Raw genomic sequence first — 25,321 nt, 5'->3', positions numbered from 1 at the left:
CTCTAGGGATTCAGAATGACACGCTTCCATCCTGGTTTTGTGGGCATTGCGGTAACTAATGAGGCAAGATGTAGGAACCACAGATGGTGCAGGAAGTGGCTAAAAGGAAGGGTGTTGGATAGTTTGTGAGGTGGTGCAGTCCTTCACTGCTTACGCAAGGCCCCTGTGTGCTCCTGATGTCTGGCCTTCAGGCTCTCATTGGCGTTCCCGAAGATCCTTCCCCGCTTTGAGTGGTCTAGGGCCAGATATTTTCCCAAGGATCGATGGGAATGTTGCGCATCCCAGAATAAAGTGGTGGCACAAGGCTCCCGGGATGCACGATCAGTGGGCCGAGAGTAACCTGGCGCGTGGGTCGCCGAGAACAAAAAGCAGCCCGGTTTGGCTGCGCCACTGAGAGCAAAGAGGGACCCTGCGGGCTCCCTGTGGCCACGTGCAGTGGCGGCTGCAGGCCTTGTTCGCCTCTGCAAGAAGATAAGACCTTTGAAACTGTGTCAGCGCCAGAAACATGGCAACTCTCTGTGTACTGCCTATGTGAAGTCTGCTGTACGATTTTACTGGGTTTTATACAAAAACAAAGAATTTCACTGTACTTATGTACATGTGACAATAATGTACCATTGAATTGTTGAATCTTGTTTCAAGAGTTCTGTTTCGGGCATGCAAGTGTATGGCCTGTCTGTCACAACTGACTGAGAGCAACCAGATTCCCAATATGAGATCCGAGGGAAAACATTGAACCTTCCAGTGAATTGAGAACATAGAAATACTGCACTGATGGTACTTTTCAAGGATCTTATTGTAGGCTGGATCAGTTATCTAGGAAATGGACCAGATATAGCCCTGAGAGTCCTGTCAACAATGATGGAGGAGCAGTCAAGGCTGAGTGAAGAGGAGGATAGCTGGAGGGAGTTGGTGTGGAAGGGATTGGCATGAGAGGAATAGATCGGGTAGATGCACAGAATCTCTTGCCCTGTGTAGGGGAATCGAGGACCGGAGGACATAGTTTTAAGGTGAAGGGGAAAATATTTAATAGGAATCTGAAGGGTAACTTTATCACACAAAGGGTGGTGGGTGCATGGAACAAGCTGCCAGATGAGGTAGTTGAGGTTGGGACTATCCCAACGTTTAAGAAACAGTTAGACAGGTACATGGATAGGACAGGTTTGTGTGGATATAAACCAAGCGCAGACAGGTGGGGCTAGTGTAGCTGGGACACTGTCGGTGTGGGCAAGTTGGGCCTGTTTCCACACTGTATCACTCTATGACTCGATGAAACATCAGAATATAGGCAAGAAGCTAAAGGATCTGAGAGAGTAGAGTGGAATTCCTCCTGGAATTTGGGTGAAGGAGGTGTCATCGAGATAGATGAAAGAGGATCTTTGGTTTGAACCAAGTCCATCTCAATGGATTCAACTGTTCAACAAATGTATTGAATGGTATAGTTATTCTTGTGATGTAGTTCTTTATCCTAGATGTTTTTTCCATGCTCATTTGGCACGGTAACAGTAGGAGGCAGATCTCATAGGCTGAGCATTATTAAGGTGTGAACACATCCTTGTCAATAATGCCACTGGATATTTAGTTTGGTTTATTGTCACGTTTACCACGGTACAATGAAAAACTTTTGTTGCGTGCTAACCAGTCAGCGGAATGATGATAAATGATTACAATCCAGCCATCCACAGTGTACAGATGCATAATAAAGGCAATAACATTTAGTGCAAGATGAAGTTCGATTAAAGATAGTCAGAGGTTCTCCAGTAAGGTAAATAATAGGTCAGGACCGCCCTCTCGTTGTTGATATGATGGTTCAGTTGCCTGATAACAGCTGGGATGAAACACCTCAATCTCTGCAATCATGCAATCGAGTCGAGTCTGAAGAAGGGTCTTGACCCGAAAGGTTGCCAATTCCTTCTCTCCATAGATGCTGCCTCACCAAGCTGAGTTTCTCCAGCATTTTTGTTTACCTTCGATTTTATCAGCATCTGCAGTTCTTTCTTAAACATCATGGTTTATCCGATTGATACAGTTCTCAAAGAACCTTTCAAATCTTTGGACATTTACCAGATCTTTGAAAATTTGTCCAATTAGCTCCACTTCAAATAGTTCTTTTTTTATCGGCGGCACAGTGGAGCAGCAGTAGAGTTGCTGCCTTACAGCGCCAGAGACCTGGATTCGATCCTGACTACGGGTGCTGTCTGTACGGAGTTTGTACGTTCTCCCCGTGAACAGAGTGGGTTTTCTCCGGGTGCTCCGGCTTCCTCTCACATTCCAAAGGCATACAGGTTTGTAGGTTAATTAGCTTCGGCAAAATTGTAAATTGTCCCTAGTGTGTGTAGGGTAGCGTAAGTGTGAGGGATCCTGGTCTGCTCAGACTCGGTGGATCAAGGGGTCTGTTTCCAGGCTGTATATCTAAACTAAGCTAAACTAAGATTAGCCCAGGATAAAATACTATGCCATGGTCATGGCCTAATAAATGATTTAAAAGACACTCCATTTATTTTATTAACTATTGCTTCACTGTGTCCAACTATGGTATGTACCATGTCCGCCACACTCCTCTAGAAATTTCACCTGGAGAATTTTTAATTTAATTCATCGTACAATCTCCCTTTCCAGCGCTGATATAATTGTCTTTGTTGTGATAACATTGCTATTATTAAGCTGTTATCAAGCAACTGAATCCTACCACAACCAGAGAGCAGTGCTGAACTACTATCTACCTCCTTGGTGAACCTCGGACTATCCTTGATTGGACTCTTGGTTTTACCTTGCACTAAATGTTATTCCCTTATCGTGCATCCAAATGGCTCGATTGTAATCATGTCTTGTCTTTCTGTTGACTGGATAGCATGCAACAAAAAGCTTTTCACTGTACCTTGGTACACGTGACAATAAACTAAACTGACAGATACAATGTTTAAACAAAATCAATTGCAATTAGTTAAAATGAGTAAAGTTATCGAATCAACTTGACAGGACAGATCGGTTCTCTGAGCGTCTCGATGAAGGAAGATTTTGCATTGAATATTTTCCCCATAAAATTCCTCCATTTGTGATTCTTGGACCGTTGTGAGCTTATATATGAAATCATTGCATGTCTTATCAACGTCCCATTCCATAGCGAGCTGGAATCAGCGAGTATTATAAGGACATTTCATTATTATAATAACTGCGGGCTCTCATTCTCCCCAGATTGTGAGAATATATTAAGGTCTGCAGCTGATGTTATATATGTATGAGGGAATTTAGTACGTTTCCAAACAAATGTGGTCTGAGAAACTTTCACTTCCAGTGCCAATGAAGAATTCACTTTCAGTTACGTTTTCAAACAGTAATTGTTTTGTGCTGCAAGGGAGTAGGACTAAATTGACAAGAGACAGCATAGAAATATTGAGCCACATGGCTTTCTTTAACACCCTGAACCTAAGACTCGGAGTAATTGATTTGCCATGATTCATAGGTATTGCTAATTGCTAAAACCATTTCTCTGATGACAATGTACATAAAATATGTCTCATCATCTACACCAGTCCATTATGTATGAAGGATGAATGAGTGATCCTATGCTATTTCAGAGAGATCTAGTCTTTAAGAATTAAGGTTACAATGATGAACAATTGCCCCTGGCTTGGATTGTCAGAATTCCTGATAGAGGTCACTGGATGGATTTTGAAATAGTGTTTTTTTTTTGTCAAAATGATTAGTTTATCAGATTTATCTCTTGGTCAAAATAACATGGCCCTTCACTTGATATGACCAGCCACAAACTACTGTTTGTTCAATGTGTGTCATGTTTAAGCCTGAATTTTAAAATAAACTTCTGTACATTTGTTAAATTTCATTAATAAAACCTTGTGGGGTAAAAGTCCCGAAATGAAAGTGAGGAGCTAGGTGTTTCGGGAGGTAGCTTTAATAATGTCCTTCTTGTCATCAGAGAAGTCCGCAAGAGGAAGATGGCACCCAAACCCTGCCTTTTATCCCTCTAGCTAAGGGCCGCCTCTGGACTCAACCATTCCCGTGCCGAGGGGTTTGATAGTTGGGATGGCCCGACCCTTGGGAGCCACCACAACCTCACAATAAAAAAAAAAATTTTAATTTATTTTCAGAGATGTTAAATATGAGTAGGATAGTGTGTGTAGGAGGACAGTGTTAGTGTGCGGAGATGGTTGGTCAGTGCGGACCCGGTGGGCCGAAGGGCCTGTTTCCGTGTTGTTTCTCTAAACTAATCTAAACTAAACTGAAAAAACTAATCTGGAGCATTTTGTATATAGCAATCTTCAGGATCAAGTTAAATGCTTTAGGCCCAAACACCCCATATATATCTCAAGGTAAGGGACTCATTGAAGGTGATGGTCAGGTTAACACAGTTTGCTGCCTAAGATTTGCTTTCATTGCCTTTTAACACATGAGAATCTTCGCACGCATCCCTCAGGCCACATGTTGTGGTTCTTACGCAACTTCCATAGTGAAAAGGGGAACTCATTTTGGAAAATATAGACCATTTCCGTTGCGTGCCATTTATTGAATAACAAATTACTTGCAGCTGATAGAATATATAAACTGATACCCCAATTCTGTATCCTTCTCACAGCTTCTGAAACAGAACTTCCTCCCTTCACCCAACCCATTTCTTCTGAGAGAGCTAGAATGGTTTAATGACTAGGAACAGTGCACACTGGCACATATTACATCCATTTTGTAAAATCTCTCCCACAATAAACATTGAACAGGATTTCCCAGGATAATTATGTCAATGTTTCTGCAAGAGGCTGCAGAGAGCTGAGATGGAAGGAGTTACAAAGAAACATACGGTACATTGCCCTATGTATAAATCTCCCAAGGCTCGTAAAGTAAAGGTGTCTTGTGCTGTTAATAGTTACGCAAGTCTCAAGCAACAACAGCAAAATTTTGCATTTATATACCACTTTTAGGGGCAGATTAATTAACAAATGCTCTCTGGGTCAAGTAAGGAGGTAATAGGGCAGATGATTCAAACACTAAGGAAAGAAATAACATTTGACCATTGCATCAGAAGAAGGAGAAACAAGGTGGAGAGGGATTTCACATGCTTGGGGACTCAGCAAGGCATCATCTATCAATTGTGCAGACTCTGTGGGCCGAAGAACCTGTCTGGAGAGAAGGAATGGGCAACGTTTCGGGTCTAAACTAAACTGAAAAAACTAAACTGGAGCATTTTGTATATAACAATTTTCAGGATCAAGTTAAATGCTTTTGGCCAAAATATCCCATTTCTTATTCAAGGTAAGGTTATGGTCAGGTTAACACAGTTTGCTGCCTAAGATTTGCTGGAGGAATGTGCTGGTGGAACTCAATGGATCAGGCAGCATCTGTGGAAGGATTTCTGATTAGAATGGGTGTCAAGGGTTATGGGGAGAAGGCGGGAAAATTGGAGAGTTCAGCCATGATTGAATGGCGGAGAAGACTCGATGGGCCATATGGCCTAATTCTACTCCTTTAAATTGTGAACTTGTGAACTTGTGAATGGACAGGTGGTGCCACCTATCCATTCTCTCCATAGATGCTGTCTGACCCATTGAGTTCCTCCAGCGCTTTGTGCTTTGCTCAAAATTCCAGCAACTACAGTTTCTTGTCTCTCTGTATTGTCGAATGGCAGAGTTGGAGAAGATTACAAAGGGTATGAGACTATGGAGAGATTGGAAAGCAAGGGCAAGAATTTTAAAACTGAGGCATTGCTTAGGCAAGAGCCTTTGTTGGTCAGCAGGCACATGAATACCAGGTGAACAAGATGTAGTGCAACTGAAATCCCTACTCTATGTTTAAACAACCAATTCCACCTACTGATGGAAACGAGAGGGATAGGATAAGATTGGATGCAGGAAAGGAGATCTCAGAGGTTAAATGTGCATAAATTGTTGGAAGAAGAGAGAAGGTTGAGAAGGCAGTTAAAGATTAGGTGAGATCATAAGGTCATAAGGTCTTTAATCAGAGGGTGATGAATCTGTGGAATTATTTGCCACAGAAGGCTGTGGAGGCTGTCAATTGATATTTTTAAGGCAGAGATAGATAGATTCTTGATTAGTACAGGTGTCAGGAATTATGGGCAGAAGGCAGGAGAATGGGGTTAGGAGGGAGAGACAGATCAGCCATGATTGAATGGTGGAGTAGACTTGATGGGCCGAATGGCCTAATTCTGCTATCACATGACCTACAGCCAACAATGGACCACCTTTCCTTGGTCATTGTTGCTTTTTGCATACCTTTCATTCACTTGATATAGGTGCCATCTATATCTCTCGTTTTCCTTTCCTCTGACTCTCAATCTGAAGATGGGTCTTAACCCAAAACATCACCTATCCCTTTTCTCCAGAGAAGCTGCCTAACCCATTGAGTTATTCCAGCTTCTTGCATCCATCTTCGGAGTGTATGTAATATCAGGCAACTGAACAGTTTTGTCAATCAGCTGGAGTGCAGTCCTGATCTTCCATCTACTTCATTGGAAATCTTTAATCTATCTTTAATCTGACTTTATTGGACTTTAATGTTAGAACTTGCACTAAATGTTGTTCCATTTATCTGTGCACTGTCGATGGCAATGTTGATCACACCCTAAATTGTTTAATAGCAACTATTCTAATGTTCAGTCATTTTCCTTTTGCACAAATTTCCTGTCATTTTCACAAGAGAGCCATAACTCTAATTTATTTTACTTCGTTTTATTTTTTAAACTCTCTTTTCTCCAGTTAAGACTTTCTATTCTATCCAGTTTGACTCTCTTCCCCTTTCTGAGAGGGACCAGGCACCAGTGCTTGTATTAGCCTCTCTCATTGTCTCACACCTGACTCATCCCTCCCTGAGTAAAGGGAAATTAAGACATAGAGAATGTCTTTAAATAGCAAATTAGCAGTTAAAGTATAACAACCACAGGAGGTGATGCGAGAAAAAAAGGCTGACACATTGAAAAAAGGCAAAACTGATCAAAAATATATAACGTGAGGAGAAAGGTGACATTTATGATGAGGGGGGAAAGATTTCATAGGAACTTGAGGGGTAACTTTTTGTAGGTGAATGGAACGAGCAGCTGGAGGAGGTATGTAAGAAGGAACCGCAGATGCTGGTTTAAACAGAAGATGGGAGGTAATTGAGGCAGATACTAAAGCTTAAGAGACATTTAGACAGGTATATGGATAGGATAGGTTTAGAGTGATATGTGCCAAATGTAGGCACGTGGGACTAGTGTAAATGGGACATGTTGGAATATTGGAATATTCCAATTTGGAATATTGTGAGCAATTTTGGGCACCATATCTGAGGAAGGATATGCTGGCTCTGCACAGTATCCAGAGGAGGTTTGCAAGAATGATCCCAGGAATGAGTAGGTTAACCTAGGATGAGCGTTTGTCGGCATTGGACCTGTACTCTCTGGAGTTTAAAAGAATGAGGGGGGACTTCATTGAAACATGCAGCTTGGATGGAGTGGATGTGGAGAGGATGTTTCCACTAGTGGGAGAGTCTAGGAATAGAGGACATATCCTCATATTAAAGGACTTTCTTTTAGGAAGGAGTTGAGCAAAAATGTATTTAGTTGGCGGGTGCTGAATCTGTGGAATCCTTTGCCACAGAAGGCTGTGGAGGCCAAGTCAGTGGATATTTTTAAGGCAGAGATAGATTCTTGATTTGTACGGATGTCAGAATTTATGAGGAGAAGGCAGGAGAATGGGGTTAGGAGGGAGAGATAGATCAGCCATGATTGAATGGCGGAGTAGACTTAATGGGCTGAATGGCCTAATTCTACTCCTATTCCTTATGATCTTATGACCTTATGGGCAGTGTAGGCAAGTTGGGCTGAAAGGTCTGTTTCCACGCTGTACCGCACATCTTTGGGACGTGGGAGGAAACTAGAGCACTCGGGTGAAACCCATGCAGTCACAGGAGGAATGTGTAAACTCCACATAGACAGCCCCTGAGATCAGGATCAGATCAGGTAGGTCAGGATCGAACCCTGGTCTCTGGCACCGTGAGGCAGTAGCTCTACCAAGTGAATTGGAAAAATAAAGTATCACGTTAGAGAAAGGAGATGGCAAAAGTGTCTGAACTCTTGTGCAGACAAATTGTTGCACTCACAGCAAAATGTGTGTTGGCTGTGCGGGAGGAGAGGGATGGGGGTCAATGTGCATAGGGCAGACAGTCGTGAGAATGGGATACAAAGAATTAGAGCAAAACTAAAAAAGATGTGTATATTTTTATGTCTGACTGCGTGCGATATTGGAGATGAATCATTATAAATTTGCACACAATAACAAGCCATTAATAAGGTCCAAAGAATGGTCTGTCTAGAGAAATGAGAAGCAGCCGAGATACATTCTTAGTCACATAAAAAAGCGAAGACTAAACATTGAACAAATTACCTCATTTCTGGTCTTTAACCTCCCTTTAAGAATCAGTAATCCCAGGCTTGCTCCTTGTTTCTGGTACTGCCAGTTAATTGTATCACAAGCAATGAAGAAACCATTCATATGCATTTATGCACTGAAGCTCTGAAAGTGTCCGTAACTTTCTCATTGAATCACATAATTATCATTTAATTGTAAAGTAAATATCTGAAGAAGGGTCTCGACCCAAAACATCACCTATTCCTTCTCTCCAGAGATGCTGCCTGACCCGCTGAGTTACTCCAGCACTTTGTGCCTTTATTCGGTGTAATCCAGCCCCTGTAGTTTCTCCCTACACATCTGGACACAGTGGCGGTAGAGCTGATTAAGCTGCTGCCTCACAGCGCCCGCGACACAGGTTCAATCCTGGCCTCGGGTGCTGCCCGTGTAGAGTTTATATATTCTCCCTGTGGCTGCATGCGTGGGTTTCCTTCAGGTGCTCTGGTTTCCTCCCACATCTCAAAGATGTGCGAGTTTGTAGGTTAATTGGCCACAGAGTGTAGGGAGTGGATGTGAAAGTGGGATAACATAGAACTAGTGTGAACGGCTGATCGATGGCTGGCATCAACTCAGTGGGCCGAAGAGCCTCTTTCTCTGCTCTGTTTCTAAATTAAACACAATGACTTAGGATGACTACAAAACAAACCGTCACAATACAGAACAGAGAAGCAATTTGGGGAAGAATAAAAACCATCAGCCATTCTAGGAAATCATTTTTTGTTTCCTTCCATGCTGTTCGTTTGAAGTGTTCTGATGAAATAGTTCTACTATTTGTAGGTATGTCGGTTAATTAGCTTGGGTTTGTGTACTTGGTATTAGTATAAACTGTCCCTCGTGTGTGTAGGCTTGTGTTAATGTGCGGGGATTGCTGGGCGGCATGGTCTCGGTGGGCAGAAGGGCCTGTTTCCACACTGTATCTCCAATCTAAACTAAACTAAACTACTGCGAGGCACGTGAGAGGCCTAGCTGCATCCTGCTGTTGATTCACACAACAACACAGCAATGGCGCCTTGCCCAGAGGGGGGGGGGGGGGGGAAATACACACACACACACACACACATAAAACGCACAGAAGTCCCTGCCAGGCCAGGCCCTTACAGCGGAAGGAAGACAGTGAGCAGAACGGCAACCAGATAAGACACAGCTCCTCCTGAAATTGAAGTTGAACCTGTTGCATGAAGGACCCTATCCTCTCCTGCACGGTTATATATCGCACTGTGTCTCGGCTGTCTGCTTTTACAACAACCACCGCATCTTGTGTGATGCAGTTAGCAGCTGCCGAAGCCAAAATGCACTTGATTTCTTTTTAAGAATACGGATCTCCCACCTGGATCTTATTAGCAAACCCAGGAAAAGTCTCATTCACAACTTACAGCTGAAGAGTTCAGAAGGATGAGGGGCCATCTCATTGAAATGTACCGAATAGTGAAAGGCCTGGAAAGAGTGCGTGTGGAGAGGATGCTTCCAGTAGTGGGAGAGTCTAGGTCAGAGCTTCAAAATCAAAGGACGTTCTTTTAGGAAGAAGCTGAGGCAAAATGTCTTTAGTCGGGGGTGAGGAATCTGTGGAATTCTTTGCCACCGAAGGCTGTGGATATTTTTAAGGCAGAGATAGATAGATTCTTGATTAGTACAGGTGTCAGAGGTTATGGGGAGAAGGCGGGAGAATGAGGTTAGGAGGGAAAGATAGATCAGCCATGATTCAATGGCAGAGTAGACTTGATGGGCCAAATGGCCTAATTGTACTCCTATCACTTATGACCTTACTTATGATATCTGGCTTATTGATAGGGTCAAGAATACATACATTAGGTATAGGAAGCAAAAGGACGAGGAGTTAGATGCTTGGCACAAAGAGTGATATGGGCAGCAGGAAAAGGAAAGTTAATTCATTGGGGTGGGGTCTACCTAAAGCAAACACAGCCAAGGTCTGGACAAATCAGATAGCTAGTTCTATTTATAAGGCTTTAGACTGGAAGTTGCAGGGTTGTTGGAGGTTTGGGGTCAGTTCATTTGAGAACCAAGTTGTAAACAAAAGTATAAAGGGTCAAGCCAAAGACCAAAGTAGCAATTTGGGTAATGAAGGGAAGAGATTGATGGGAGATTAAAAGTCTTAGGGTATCACTGAACAAAGATAAATCACTGAAAACAATCTAAAGAAGTTAAAATAAAAGACAAATTACTTCCATGTATTAAACTTCCATGTTAAGCAAATTTATGAAGAAATTGGACTATATAAAATTGGACTATATAAGATTGAGCAAAGAGTTATTACAGGTTTAAAAGCAATAATGTAGAACGATCTTGGATAGAAGAAAAGAGCATAGGTAGACACATAATGCTGGAGTAACTCACCGGGACAGGCAGCATCTCAAGAGAGAAGGAATGGGTGGCGATTCGGGTCGAGACCCTTCATCTGACTGAAGAAGTCTGAAGAAGACTGAAGATCTCTAGAGATGCTGCCTGTCCCGCTGATTTACTCCAGCATTTTGTATCTACCTTCGATTTAAACCAACATCTGCAGTTCTTTTCCTAGACAGAAAAGAACATAGAATAGGTTTGGGTGAAGGAAACAAGGAGTAAAACTGCTGGCGGGAGTAGTATAGAACTCCAATGAAAGCAACATATATGCAGCAAAGATTAAAAGATAATTGCGCAGGACTTGTATTTCTTCTAGACTGAGCAAAATATGTAGACAAAAGTAGTTTGGAAGATAATTCAGTTGGAGTCATAGAGTCATAGAATTAGAGTCACGGAAACTGACCCTTCTTGCCAATTCATCCATGCCAACCACGCTGCCTAACCAAACTAATCCCATTGGCGTGTGCCAAAACCAAATCCCTCCAAATCTTTCCTAATCTTTCAAGAAGCCGACTGTCTTTTAAATATCATAATTGCATCTGCTTCCACCACTTCCTCATTCCATTATGCACAATCACTCTGTGCAAAAAGTGACCACTCAAGTCACATTTTTACATCTTTCCCCTCTCACGCATTAAACCTTTGTCCTTTAGTTTTAGACTTGCCTACCCTGCCATCGATGGTCGGCATGGACTCGGTGGGCCAAAGTGCCTGTTTCCATGCTATATCTCTAAAACTAAAATATCCAATTGGTGTTTAGTTGCACTCTACTTACAGCCTCTCTGATCCACGTATTCTCCATACCTTGCAACACAATATTTGCCAGCCTAGGATTGCAACTAGTCTCCAACTGCTCTGCATACACTAGGGTTAGATTTCTCCAGTGGCCTTTGCTGCAAACTAATGATCTGCCAGCCCTCGAACTGACCTATAGTACCAGGTTAGACACAAAATGCTGGAGTAACTCAGCGGGCCAGGCAGCATTTCTGGAGAGAAGGAATGGGCGATGTTTCGGGTCGAAACCCTTCTTCAGACTGAGAGTCAGGGCAGAGGGAAACTAGACATATGGAAGGGTAAGGTTTGAAAACGACAGATCAAAGTAGACAATGCTCAAGGAGATGTAGAATGTTCCTGAAGAAGAAAGGCGTCTGAAGAAGGATCTCGACCCAAAACGCCGCCAATTCCTTCTCTCCAGAGTTGCTGCCTGTCCCGCTGAGTTACTCCAGCTTTTTGTGTCTATCTTCAGTTTAAACCAGTATCTGCAGTTCCTTCTTAGGCATAGAATGTTTCATTGGTGGCTGAGGAGAAGTTGACAACAAGGTATGCATACAGTAAAATTAGTAAAATAGTACCAGGTGATTTTTATGTAGTTAAGCCTTCTGGGTTGATGCCTCTGGATTCCAAAAAACGTTTTCAGATCTGACTTAGGTGTCCGCAAAGTCAGTGGTATTTCTGCGGAGTGGATACTACGAACAACAAAGGGAAACTGAATAAAATGGATTAAATCTCTTTGGAGATGATTTAGTTCTCTGTGCTCCTTTTTTCAAGCCTCTCGCACATCGGATTATCTCTAAGTGGTGTTGGTGTGACCATTGTCTGGTGATTAAAAACCCTTATGTGACCATATTTAATAGTATTGTACTTGCAGATGATGTGGTTACTCTTCTAAACAAGGTACTAAAATAGATCTAAGTGTTACTAAATTGGTAAAGAAATAGGGAGTGCTAAAGTTGTAAAGAAACTGGAAGTTTCATGGAACTGGATCTCGAAATCATGCCGTTATTACAATCAACAAAGCCATTGAGTGTTAGTTTTTACAGCTAGCGGTTTATAGTGTAAGGGGTGGGGATGTTGCTGCTTTAAAACGTGCTGGCTGGGCCACACCTAGGACAGTAATTAAAGGAACTTCAAATGCTGGTTTGTACCAAAGATAGACACAAAATGCTGGAGAAACTCGTCGGGTCAGGCACAATTTCTGGAGAAAATGGATAACCGAGTTCTTCAGTCTATATGTCACCTATCCATTTACTCCAGAGATGCTGCCTGACCCGCTGAGTTACTCCAGCACTTTGTGTCTGTCTTTGTTACACCTAGGCTAGTGTGTTTTGAACTAGGAAATGCACTAGTACAGGCCATCTGCAGGTTATGAATGCCCCACTTACGGACATCCATACGTACAAACATGCCCCCATAGTATTATTAAATTCTAAAGTCTGACAGGTATGTGCATTATTCCTATGAATGACTGAATTAGTTTCCTCTCTCTCTCCACTTCAGTAATTGTTCTTTCTCATCAGTCTTATATGTTTTTGATACCACTCATTGCTGTACTGTGGAGGTGTCGTTACTACATCGAGTGATTTTTGACTATTTTCCAATGTGGACAAAATCAACTGAAAGACGACTGTAAAAAAGGAACCCATTTGTTACCCGGGGATGGGCAGTACAATGCAATTCACTGGAATAGGGTAAGAGCTTTGCAGGTTACATTGAAACATAGAAACATAGAAAATAGGTGCAGGAGTAGGCCATTCGGCCCTTCGAGCCTGCACCGCCATTCAATATGATCATGGCTGATCATCCAACTCAGTATCCTGTACCTGCCTTCTCTCCATACCCCCTGATCCCTTTAGCCACAAGGGCCACATCTAACTCCCTCTTAAATATAGCCAATGAACTGGCCTCAACTACCTTCTGTGGCAGAGAGTTCCAGAGATTCACCACTCTCTGTGTGAAAAATGTTTTTTTCATCTCGGTCCTAAAGGATTTCCCCTCTATCCTCAAACCGTGACCCCTTGTCCTGGACTTCCCCAACATCGGGAACAACCTTCCTGCATCTAGCCTGTCCAACCCCTTAAGAATTTTGTAAGTTTCTATAAGACCCCCCCCCCCTCAATCTCCTAAATTCTAGCGAGTACAAGCCGCGTCTATCCAGTCTTTCTTCATATGAAAGTCCTGACATCCCAGGAATCAGTCTGGTGAACCTTCTCTGTACTCCCTCTATGGCAAGAATGTCTTTCCTCAGATTTGGAGACCAAAACTGTACGCAATACTCCAGGTGTGGTCTCACCAAGACCCTGTACAACTGCACTGGAACCTCCCTGCTCCTATACTCAAATCCTTTTGCTATGAATGCTAACATACCATTCGCTTTCTTCACTGCCTGCTGCATCTGCATGCCTACTTTCAATGACTGGTGTACCATGACACCCAGGTCTCGTTGCATCTCCCCTTTTCCTAACCGGCCACCATTTAGATAATAGTCTACTTTCCTGTTTGGTTGGTTTATGAGAAATGATTATGTAAACTCTGCTATGCGAACTGTCCAGCAGTGAGGATTTTAGGACTATTTTAGGATTGAAAGAATAGAGAGAGAGTCTTTTTTTCTGCTGTTGCAGAAGTTTGGACAAGGAGATCAAATCTTGACATCAAAGGTAGGTAAAGGCAGTGAAAGGCTTGGATAGAGTGGATGTGGAGAGAACGTTTCCACCAGTGGGAAAGTCTAGGACCAGAGGTCATAGACTCAGAATTAAAGGAATTTCCTTTTGGATGGAGATGAGGAGGGATTTCTTTAGTCAGAGGGTGGTGAATCTGTGGAATTATTTGTGACCCAAGGCTGTGGAGACCAAGTCAATGGATATTTTAAGGCAGAGATAGATAGATTCTTGATTAGTATGGGTGTCAGGGGTTATGGGGAGAAGGTAGGAGAATGGGGTTGGGAGGGAGAGATAGATCAGCCATGATTGAATTGCGGAGTAGACGATGGGTCAAATGGCCTAATTCTGCTTTTATTACATGAGTTTATGACCTTATTCTGGAGCAACTGCCCCTCTGCTTCTACCTCAGCCGGCTTGTGTCTGTGCAGACCCAGGTGTGACTATCACTGGTGCAACCAAGTACCACAGCTTTCCATCTTACCTCCACAAGATGCTAAAATGCGGAGCAATAGGGAAATTATTGATATTGTTTCATCCATTTGTAAGCTTGTAAGTTAGTTGGTCTCTGTAAATTGTTCCTAGTATGCAGGGACTAGATGCAAAAGTGAGACATCGTAGAACAAATGCGAACGGGTGATCGATGGTCAGCGTGGACCCGATGGGCCGAAGGGCCTGTTTCCATGCTGTATCTTTCAAATAATCAATCAAAGACTCAAAAAGCAGCAACCAGCAACCAGGAGACATGTCACTCGTGACAATAAAGTATCATTCATTCATTCATTCATTCATTCATTCATTCATTCATTCATTCATTCATTCATTCATTCTGACTGACTTTCACACCTACTGTAAGGAATAATCCGACCTTGAATAGTAATTTTTGCCGGGCCGCACTCTCAAACCCCAGTCCCGCCCTTCCGGTCTGGACCCATCCCTCTCCTGAGGTGGGACAATTGAAAGTACAAATGGATTGGGGAATCATACCTGAAGTTATTTTTCTGCCACAAGCACTTATTTTTAAAGTGAAATGAAACACTTTAAATTGGCCCAAAAATGACCCAGGGTGCAGGATTTTGAATCAGTCTTCCTATGTGAATCAGTTGCGTTCACTTGTTCCATGTCAGTATCATTGGTCATGGGGGAAATAATATTTAACAGTGATCTATAGCCATCAGACTCAGCAGACCATTATGTTGCAGGGCTCGTAACTCTTCCTGCACATCGCATGTCTTTGCCATCATGTGCGTAGAGTGTAGAACATAGAACAGTGCAGGACAGCAACAGGCCATCTGGTCCACAATTTCTGTACCGAACATAATGCCAAGACCATCAAGGGTGGCACAGTGGCGCAGCGGTGGAGTTGCTGCTTTACAGTGCCAGAGACCCGTGTTGAATCCTGACACGGGTGCAGTCTATATGGACTTTGTACCTTCTCCCCGTGATCTGCATGGGATTTCTCCGGGTGCTCTGGTTTCTTCCCACACTCCAAAGACACACAGGTTTGTAGGCTAATTGGCTTGATAAAATTGTAAATTGTCCCTAGTGTGTGTAGGAATGTGTTGTGTGCGGGGATCACTAGTCAGAGCAGACTCGGTGGGCTGAAGGGACTGTTTCTGTGCTATATCTCTAAACTAAACTAAACTAAATGACACCATCCCTTATCTACCTGGGCATAACTCTTATCCCTCCATTCCCTGCATATCCAAAAGCCTCTTAAAAGCCATTATTGTATCTGCCTCAACCACCAAACCTGGCAGTACATTCAAGGCATTCACCACTCTCTGTGCAAGAAAGTTGTCCCACACATCTCCTTTAGATTTTGCCCCTATCACCTTAAAGCAGTGCCCTCTAGTATTTGATGTTTCCATCCTTGGAAAAAGATACTGCATGTCTGCCCCATCTATGCCTCACATAATGTTACTGTACTTATAACAGGTCTCTCCACAAGCTCTGGCATTCCTGAGAAAACCATCCAAGTATGTCCAACCTCTTCCTGGAGCTAATACTTCCTAGTCCAGGCACCATTCTGTTAAACCACCTCTGCATCCTTCCTGTAATGGAGTGACCAGAAATGCATGCAATGTTCCAAATGTGGCCTAACCAAAGTTCTGTAAGGCTCTTGAAGGTGCATTGCCTGGAAGTTCAGTGGCACAACTTTTATTTGTTTTACTGCTATGCAGTTGAAAATCTATCTTTTCTAGAGTAAAATATTACCAAGCCCATGTCATTCCAACTCATTCCAAAAATGTAGCTGTAAACTTCGTGGCATGGTGGCACAGCTGCTAGAGCTGCTGCCTCACAGTGCTAGAGACCTGGTTTCGATGCTGACCTTGGGCGCTGTCTGTGTGGAGTTTGCACAATCTTCCTGTGACCGTGTGGGTTTCCTCTGGGCGCTCCGGGTTTCCTCCCACATATCCAAGGATGTTTGGGTTTGTTGGGTTAATTTGTGTCTGTAAATTGACCAGAGTGTGTAGGGAGTGGATGAGAATGTGGGATAACATAGAACTAGTGTGAATGGGTGATTGATGGTCATCATGGACTTGATGGGCCAAAGAGCCTGTTTCCATGCTATCAAACAATACAGTTCCTGCTGTCAATGGTCTATCCTACTTTGATACAATTTTAAAGATGGAATCAGTTCCCATGCAGTGCTCCTTGCAATGTTCCATTGGGGGGCATTACAGGGGAATTTGGACTACATTGTCCTGCGAATGTCCAACATTTGGCATTCCCGAAACAATGGCCTTAATACCGAGCTAGGACTCCTGCAAGGTCTATGGATTGAAAATAGGCACAGAAAGCTGGAGTAACTCAGCTGGTCATACAGCATCGCTGGAGAAAAGGAATATGTGATGTTTCAGATTGACATCCTTTCTTCAGACTGAGCGTCAGGAGAAAGGGAAACGCTAGATTATTGATGGTGATTATGGAGAGATATAGAACAAATGAATGAGTCGGAGAGCAGGAGGAATCACAGAGGTGGTGCAACGACAGAGGATGTTGCAGAATTCTCGTCGGAGAGCGGAGGAGAACTTCGTCAAAGGAGGAAGACATTAAGGAGATTTTGCAGTGGAGCGGACAAAATGTGTAGAAAGGAACTGCAGATGCTGGTTTAAACCAAAGATAGACACAAAAAGTTGGAGTAACTCAGCAGGTCAGGCAGCATCTCTGGAGAGAAGGAATAAGTGACATTTCTGGTCAAGACCTTTCCTATTTACCAAGCAGGTAAACGGAAATTTCTAGGAACATGTGTTTGTTATATAGAGAAAACTGTACAGAAGCAGTTATAAATCATTGGTTGAAGTCTTCTGATACCATCAGAGCTTGTGGTCAGGGGATCTGTAATTACCTTAAGTCCAGAATTAAAATAATATGAATTGCCTTCCTGGTGTCTGTTATTATTTAAATGATTTATATAGCATGTCCACATATTGCTAACTTTCATACAAGCTGCTATAACATGTTTCCTGTCTGTCCCTGGGCTGTGCAGAGGAATAATTAACTGCCTTGTCATTATTGTAGGTTTATCTTGAATTTCCTCAGCAAACAGATTAGAATTATTTTCATTTCCACAAGCACCCTTTTTATAATTGCAAATTAACTTGCACTATGAGACATTTATTATGATCTTCGTTGCTGCCTTACAGCGCCGGAGACCGGGTTCGATCCCGACTACGGGTGCAGTCTGTACGGAGTTTGTACATTCTCCCCGTGACCTGTGTGGGTTTTCTTCATGTGCTCCAAAGGTTTGTCGGTTAATTGGTTTTGGTAACATTGTAAATTGTCCCAAGTGTTTGTAGGATAATGTTAGTGCGCTGGGATCGCTGGTTGGCTCGGTCTTGGTGGGCCAAAGAGTCTGTTTCCCCACTGTATCTCTAAACTAAACTAAACTAAACTAATTTTCCCCTCTTGTTCCCATGCCAACATTTTCGGGGATGAGTCAGCACTGTACAGATATAAGTTTATTCCCTGTCTGACATCTCCTCATTTGCCTCTTGATCAATGGCTGATCTGATTAATAATCCTCATCATATCTGATTGCAGCTACTGACTACTAGAGCACTCACTGTGGCAGCTTCTGTGATGAACTTCCAAGGAGAAGTTCATCATCACTACTGATCAAAGAATCCCACACAGAAAGTACATATATTCCTGTTGAAAAGAAAGATAGACTCAATATTCCCGGGGCCAAAAAGAATCTGGCAGAGTATGATCGGGATGAGCTTCCAGCATTTAAGTTGACATCAGAAGATACTCCTGAAGAAACACTGTTTTAAAAACAATAAATTTGATTCAACACCTTTGATTGGAATCTGCATGAGATTAATCCTCCATGTCTTACCTGTATTAATCTTGACAGCTTGTAATGACGCTACACTAAAGGCATCTCTGCACCTACAGTATATCATTGCATGGACTGCCAGTGAAAGAAACCAGGTGCTAGGTCCCATTTACAGTACCTACAGCAGACAGCCCTGGGGCCGCACGTTCATGTTCAAAATGCAGATGTTGAAAGTCGGGAGCCTGTCAGTAGCCTATCCAAATGACCAGAGGCGCTTTGCTTGAATAAGAAAAAAGATCTGAGCAGTAACAGCCTCTTAATGTAACATGAGATCAGTCAGAGTACACTATCTTTTTGATGTATTAAATGAGGACGCTGAGCAGAATTAATGGATGTGTGCTGAATATAGTTCAAACTGTGAGTGGGAAGAGAAAAATGTACAGGTGCGATATTTGAACAGTAAAGACATCTAAAGATATGGATAATGTCTAAACTGCTCCAGAATGTGTGCACTTGTTGTCTGCGTTACACAATAACTCAGGATCAAAGCATGCAGCTATTAATATAAAGCATTTGTGTTCTGTAATAGGCAATAGGTCATTGGGAGTTTATGTCTACCAAGTTGCGAGCGTGTGCTGAGGTTTTGGGCTGGTGTCAGTGCTTGCAGAGCAGCCTAGTGGCAGTAGCGTGAATTTGTGTCCTATTGGAAGGAAAGCGGTGGTGGGGAGGGGGTGGAAGGAGGTGGTGCATGATGGTGCAGCAGTTGGCATTGTTGCCTCACGGCTCCGAGGACCCAAGTTCGATCCTGGCCTCAGGCGTTGTCGTTCCATGGCCGGGAATCTGGAGTATTGTGAGCAGTTTTGGGCCCCATATCTGAGGAAGGATGTGCTGGCGTTGGAGAGGGTCCAGTGGAGGTTTACGAGAATGATCCCAGGAATGATTGGGTTAACATATGGCGAGTGTTTGAGGGCACTGGTCCTGTACTCGCTGGAGTTTAGAAGGATGAGGGGGGGAACCTCATTGAAACTTACCAAAGAGTGAAAGGCCTGGATAGAGTGGATGTGGAGAGGATTTCCACCAGTGGAAGAGTCTAGGACCTGAGACCGTAGCCTCAGAATAAAGGAATGTGCCTTTACAAAGGAGATGTGGAGGAATTTCTTTAGTCAGAGGGCGGTGAATCTGTAAAATTGCCACAAATAGCTGTGGAGGCCGTCAATTAATATTTTTAAGGTGGAGATTGACATTTTCTTCATTAGTAAGTGTGCCAGGGTTAGGGAAGAAAGCAGGAGAATGGAGTTGAGAGGGAAAGATAGATCAGCCATGATTAAATGGCAGAGTAGACTTGTTGGGCCAAATGGCCTAATTCTGCTCCTATGACATGAACATGTGGGCGGGTTTCCTCGGGTACTCCTGTTTCCTCATGCTTCTTAATGACTTTCTATTAAGTTAAATGGCCAATGTAACTGCTTCCTTGGTATAGATACATGGCAAAAGAATCCAAAGGAAAAGTTGGTGGCCTTCTGAGAAAGAATAAACTGCAGGACTGTAGCATTATGTCTTTCCTCTAGTATAAGTACCTAACTATTTCTGGGCAGGGCCATTCTTCTTTCTTGGACCTGAAATGTTGGCTGTCCATTTCCCTCCACAGTTACTGCCAGACTCGCAAAGCTCCTCGAGCAGTTTCTCTTTCGAGCAAGATTCCAGTGTCCATACTATCTTGTATCTCCGGCTATTTCTGAGGTTTTGTTCCACAGTCCTTTGCCAATATTCAGCACTTCACTCACACTATTTCCAGCTTAAAAGGAAGATACAACCATTGTGGGATTTTTTTTTAACCAGTACAATCCTGCACTACCCAATGCCCACTTGCTTCCTAAACTGATCAACAACCGGAATGGACAGGATCATATTTCTAAAGCAGATTAGAAACATAGAAACATAGAAAATAGGTGCAGGAGTAGGCCATTCGGCCCTTCGAGCCTGCACCGCCGTTCAATATGATCATGGCTGATCATCCAACTCAATAATAATAATAATAATAAATTTTATTTAATGGGCGCCTTTCAGACATCTCAAGGACACCTTACATAGTAATCGGAACATATAATCGGAATATAACAAGTAATAAAGACATCACAGAGACACAAATTAAAAACAGAATTCAATCCAAAAACAGAAAATCAAAAACACAGTGTGAAGAGGGAGCAGCGGCAGCCAAAGCGCGCCAGCGTTCACTCTCTCTTCACGGCAGCCATCTTGGACACAGACCTACAGGACTACAATTAGACAAAAAAATCATCCCCCCACAGTGGGTAACACTCAGTATCCTGTACCTGCCTTCTCTCCATACCCCCTGATCCCTTTAGCCACAAGGGCCACATCTAACTCCCTCTTAAATATAGCCAATGAACTGGCCTCAACTACCTTTTGTGGCAGAGAATTCCACAGATTCACTACTCTCTGTGTAAAAAATGATTTTCTCATCTCGGTCCTAAAAGACTTCCCCCTTATCCTTAAAATCATTGTACTGTCAGCATTGATTGCAGATCAATGCTGACAGTATCAGATTGGTTCAGTTTATTTTAGAGATACAGCATGGGAACAGGTTCTTTGACACCATGTCAACCATTCATCACCCATTCACACTAGTTCTCACTTTCTCATCCACCCCCAACATGCTGGGACAATTTTACAGAGGACAATTAACCTATTCTTTGGGATGTGTGAGGAAATGTCATAAGGTCATAAGGAGTAGAATTAGGCCATTTGGCCATCAAGTCTACTCCGCCATTCAATCATAACTGATCGATCTCTCCCTCCTATCCCCATTCTCCTGCCTTCTCCCCATAACCTCTGGCCTGTTCTAATCAAGAATCTATCTATCTCTGATAGGTAGCTCTGAAGGAATCTAATCGTTTCTGAATAAACTGAATCTTCAACTCTTTCCCTTTTGGCAGATGCAGAGTATTTTCAGCACTATCTGTTTGTACTTCAGATTTCTGCAAAGAAAATATTTTGGACTTTCTGAGATCTTCAGGTTGAGGGGAAATACGTTACCAATCAGGGAGAGTCTCTCTGAACATCACTGAAAGAATGTTGACTCTCCATAAAAGGTGGTCTTTCATTGGTTTGTAAAGAGAAAAGCTGCAGGCATTTGATCACCAGTGTGATGGCGCCACATCAAACATAGCTGTTAGTAAAAATGTAAGTTGACTTCAAAGGACAGTTTTGTATACTTTGAATGATGAATTTCTGCACATCTGCACCGATAGTACGATGAAGAATTGCACTAAATCATATAAACACTGCCCCACCCTCCGTTCAGAGTGAAACACGGTCACAGCTTCAGTCTCTCCCATGATAGTGGTCTGAAGCACAGTTGGCTGGAGATCAGAAGATCGTGCATGACAAGAGCTCATAAAGGGCCCAAGCTCACCAAGGAAATGGGGAACTTTGTCGGTGATGATAAAGTACTTGGCAGCTTTCTGTCAATGGCGTACTTCACTCCAATGTTGGCGTGTTAGAGTACTAATGATTCAGAGTGCACTACCGGAAAGGCCAAAGCTGACTATCAGCAGCTAGACAAGCCAAAGAAATGTGAATGAAGGAACTACAGATGCTGGTTTAAACCGAAGATAGACACAAAAAGCTGGAGTAACTCAGCGGGTCAGACAGCACCTCTGAAGGAACAGGTAACGTTATGGGTCGAGACCTTTCTTCAGACTGAAATTCAGGGGAAAGGGAGATATTGACAGTGATATTGAGATGTAAAGAACAAAGAAATGAATGATATGCAAAAAAAGTAACGACGATAAAGGGAACAGCCCATTGTTAGTTACAGACAATGAAACTCACCTGGACGAGATTGAAACTAGTACAATGACTAGGGTGTGGGATGGACGGAGAGAGAGGGGATGCAAGGGTTACTTGAAGTTGGAGAAATCAAATTCATACCGCTGGGTTGTAAGCTGCCCAAGCGATACTTGCCGATTGGCTCAGCGCAGATAAATATATGAGAGAGGAAGGAATGTGTTGACAGGATATGGGGAAGAAAGCTGGGAAGAAAGGAGAGGTGATTGATTTCCTTGGAGTATAAATACCAGCATGGACTTGTCCAACATGTTGCTTCTGCTTGGTGCTGCAAGTTCTGTTTTATCTTATCAAAAAGTATTGAGTGCACTGATAAATACTTATCAGCTTTTTTAAATTCTGTTTTGTCCAGCAGTGTCACAATGAGGTATTGACAACCAATGGAATATCCTACCTCACCACACTGAGGCCAAGTTTTACTCAACGCTCAACATCCTGATAGGTTGTGTAGGAAGGAACTGCAGATGCTGGTTTATACTGAAGACTGACAGTAAATGTTTGGAGGATGTTTCCACTACTGGGAGAGTGTGGGACCAGAGGCCATAGCCTCAGAATAAAAGAACAAACTTTTAGAAAGAAGATGAGGAGGAATTTCTTTAGTTAGAAAGTGGTGATCCTGTGGAATTCATTGCTACAGATGGCTGTGGTGGCCAAGTCAATGGATATTTTTATGGCAGAGATTAACATATTCTTGATTAATAAGGTTGTCAGGGGATATGGGGAGAAGGCAGGAGAATGGGGTTGAGAAGGAAAGATAGCTCAGCCATGATTGAATGGCGGAGTAGACTTGATGGGCCGAATGGCCTAATTCTGCTCCTTAAAGACGCACAATGCTGGAGTAACTCAGCGGGTCAGCATCCTCTCTGGAGAAATGGAATAGATGAAGGTCTGAAGAAGGGTTCCGACCCGAAACGTCACCAATTCCTTTTCTCCAGAGATGGTGCCTGACCCGCTGAGTTCCTCCAGCATTTGGTGTCTATTCAGGTAGGCCTAACAGTTACATAAAAATAAAATAATGCAGCTTATGAGGATGAGCAAACAACCGTTTGGCAGACCAAAGAAACGACCTGCTGGAGGAACTCAGTGGGTCCGGCTGCATCTGTGGAATGTAATAAACGCACAGCATTTCAGGTTGTGACCCTTCCTCAGGCTCTAATCATTGAACAGAGCCGTACTACACACCGTCAGTGTTGCTTTCCGTCACGGACAGCAGGAACATGCAGGGCAGACCAGCTGACCATTGTGCGAATGATTAGAATTACACAAGGGATGAATTGAAGTGACATTGACTCAGCCCCTCAACCACTGAGTCAGCGTGCTGAGTTGGCGCTGACATCTGTCTGCCTAAGCCAGCCACACTGGCACCACTGATCTCTTCCAATCCACCCTCAACGGCGTTGTGCACCTGTTGCAGGCTGTCCACAGAGATCTCTCAGCACTGTAGCGCTCCAGTTTAAATAAATGCAAGGGCATGATACTGGGGGTACCATCATCTTGATTCTGAGAGTAATGCCCCTGATCCACTTAGGAAACCTGAACGGAAACCTCTGGATACTTTGCGCCCCACCCAAGGTTTCCGTGCGGTTCCCGGAGGTTGCAGGTGGTTGCCGGAGGTTGCAGGTAGCGGAAGCAGGTAGGGAGACTGACAAAAACCTCCGGGAACCTCCAGGAACCTCCGGGAACCTTGGGTGGGGCGCAAAGTCTCCAGAGGTTTCCGTTCAAGTTTCCTAAGTGGGACAGGGGCTTAAGGATCTGCCCACGACGTGACACCATTTTGGCCTCTCATTTGACGGCACTGGGTCTGTACTCATTGTAGTTTATAAGGAAGAGGGTGTGACCTCATTGAAACTTCCCGAATAGTGAAAGGCCTGGATAGAGAGGATGTGGAGAGGATGTTTCCACCAGTCGGAGAGTCTAAGACCAGAGGCAATGGCCTCAGAATAAAGGGACGTACCTCAGGAAAAGAGATAAGGATGAATTTCTTTAGTCAGTTGGTGGTGAATCTGTGGAATTTATTGCCATAGATGGCAATATTTTTAAAGCAGAGATTGGAGGATTCTTGATTAGTAAATGTGTCAGGGGTTATGGGGAGAAGAATGAAGAATGGGGTTGAAAGGGAAAGATAGATCAGCCATAATTGAATGGCAGAGTAGACTTGGTGGGCCAAATGACATAATTCTGTTCCTATAACCTCTGAACATGGATTTATGAAACCCTTTGCACTCACTGGGGACATTTGGACGATGGGTTTCAACCTGATTGTCTTTAGATCCATTCATTCCACGCACACTATTGTGACAAAGCATATTTCAGACTTAACCATCATTTGACTTAAAGAGCAGGGGGACCGGTTATGTCATTCATGCCATTTGCACTTTAACCTGCAGTGAGGGCACTGACCACTTTGGCGTGTTGCTATGGAAACGGGCGACATTCAGAATAAGAAAGCGGGAAGGGAAGTATTTTCTTTTTTTTTTTAATATATTTTTTTATTAAAGGTAATCAATTACAATGCTTCAAACAACTTTATATCAAATTAATTCAATTTGCATTAAGTAAAACACTAGTAATACTTATCTACTATTTTTTTAGAAATAATGATAGAGAAAGAATAGAACAGTTATAAATCATTAAGAGAGTGATTAAATAATAATTTGATTATATATAAGAAAGAAAAGAGAAACGAAAAAAAAAAAAAAAAAAAATTTGAGTAACCACAATATGTATTATTAATAACACTACTACAAGTGATAGTATCAATAAAGACATATATGTTAATTCCAATATAAAAATGAATTATTCTCACCAAATCCCGCAGGGTGCACGCCGAGCTGTGTTGCCAAGAACAGCTACTTCTCTAAATACTGTATATATGGAGACCATATCTGTTCAAAAGAATTATACTTGTCCAATAGGACAAATCTAATTCTTTCCAGATGTAACGTCTCCATCATCTCTGT

At 42.9% G+C, this 25,321-nt stretch overlaps 1 long non-coding RNA gene across 1 annotated transcript; it reads right to left on the bottom strand.

Moving 5' to 3' along the window:
• Nucleotides 1-2,174: 2,174 nt before the first annotated feature.
• LOC116980903 lies at nt 2,175-15,655 on the bottom strand. Its single transcript, XR_004414091.1, has 3 exons — nt 15,611-15,655; nt 3,822-3,823; nt 2,175-2,185 (listed from the first exon to the last, which is right to left on the bottom strand). It is a non-coding gene; the product is annotated as an uncharacterized LOC116980903 (long non-coding RNA).
• Between the last annotated feature and the right edge of the window lie 9,666 nt (nt 15,656-25,321).

Source organism: Amblyraja radiata, chromosome 14, assembly GCF_010909765.2.
Source record: "Amblyraja radiata isolate CabotCenter1 chromosome 14, sAmbRad1.1.pri, whole genome shotgun sequence".
NCBI classification, from domain to species: domain Eukaryota; kingdom Metazoa; phylum Chordata; class Chondrichthyes; order Rajiformes; family Rajidae; genus Amblyraja; species Amblyraja radiata.
The sequence above is the reverse complement of the archived record's forward strand: the minus strand, read 5'-3'. Positions and strand labels throughout refer to the sequence as shown.